Source organism: Theropithecus gelada, unplaced genomic scaffold (assembly GCF_003255815.1).
Source record: "Theropithecus gelada isolate Dixy unplaced genomic scaffold, Tgel_1.0 HiC_scaffold_9500, whole genome shotgun sequence".
Classification (NCBI taxonomy): Eukaryota; Metazoa; Chordata; class Mammalia; order Primates; family Cercopithecidae; genus Theropithecus; species Theropithecus gelada.
Genome location: NW_020266286.1, coordinates 1 through 1,356, shown reverse-complemented (window position 1 = coordinate 1,356; position 1,356 = coordinate 1). Strand labels below are relative to the sequence as shown.

The following is a 1,356-nucleotide window of genomic DNA, read 5'->3' as shown; positions in this document are numbered from 1 at the left end:
TTTGTTGAGAATTGGATGAGAAACAAGAGCTTGAACTTGGATGTTCCCCAGAGTGAGCGCAGGGTCAGATGAGTTTTTCAAGACAGGAGTGATCGGTCTTTCCCAAGGTGGGGCCCATAATGAAAGGCAATGATAGATTAATGGGTAATAAGTAACTGGAGGAGGGCACTCTGTTTTCCAATTACATGTTGGTTTGCTATGTGGCTCAGTGACAAGGTAATTAAGATGAAGAAAATAAATGTAGGAGGCACAGCGTGGGATGGACAGTCAGCTGCTGATGGCTTCTGCTCAGATGGCCACAGGATCCCAAGTTCCCCTGCCACGGCTGGCCACAGGACTGCTGCTCCTCCTCAGTGTCCAGCCCTGGGCTGAGAGTGGGAAGGTGCTGGTGGTGCCCGCTGATGGCAGCCACTGGCTCAGCATGCGGGAGGACGTGCGGGAGCTCCATGCCAGAGGCCACCAGGCGGTGGTCCTCACCGGAGGTGAATATGCACATCAACGAAGAGAACTTTTTCACCCTGACAACCTATGCCATTCCATGGACCCAGGATGAATTTGATCGCTTTTTGCTGGGCCACACTCAATGGTTCTTTGAAACAGAACATCTTCTGAAGACATTTTCTAGAAATACGGCAATTATGAACAATATGTCTTTGGTCTTTCATAGGTCTTGTGTGGAGCTACTGCATAATACTGCCTAATGAGGCACCCGAATGCTACTTCCTTTGATGTGGTTTTAACAGACCCCATTTCTGTCTGCGGGATGGTGCTGGCTAAGTACCTGTCGATTCCCGTTGTGTTTTTTGTTCAGGAACATTCCATGTGACTTGGACTTTAAGGGCACACAATGTCCAAATCCTTCCTCCTGTATTCTTAAGTTATTAACAACCAATTCACACCACATGACATTCCTGCAAAGAGTCAAGAACATGCTCTGCCCTCTGGTCCTGCCCTACATTTGCCATGCTGTTTCTGCTCTTTATGCAAGCCTTGCCTCTGAGCTTTTTCAGAGACAGGTGTCAGTGGCGAATCTTCTCAGTCATGCATCCGTGTGGCTGCTCCAAGGGGACTTTGTGATGGACTACCCCAGGCCGATCATGCTTAACATGGTCTTCATTGGGGCATCAACTGTGCCAACAGGATGCCACTATCTCAAGTCTGTATTGGTGCCTTCATCCAATCAATGTTCCAGACAAAACACTTTTTAAAAACATGTTTACCTACAATTGGATTTACTTTATGCTGAATTTATTCTGGTGCCATAGGTATTTTTTTCCTTTATTTTCTTCTAGGATATCTTTTTCTCCTATGCAACCTCATCCTCAGGTTTAGGAACAATTTGTTCCTTATCAGTAA

The 1,356-nt window shown here is 46.5% G+C and overlaps 1 pseudogene; it reads left to right on the top strand.

Annotated features, from left to right (window-relative positions):
- Positions 1 to 292: 292 nt before the first annotated feature.
- Positions 293 to 1,156, top strand: LOC112618089 (annotated as a pseudogene).
- Positions 1,157 to 1,356: the final 200 nt, after the last annotated feature.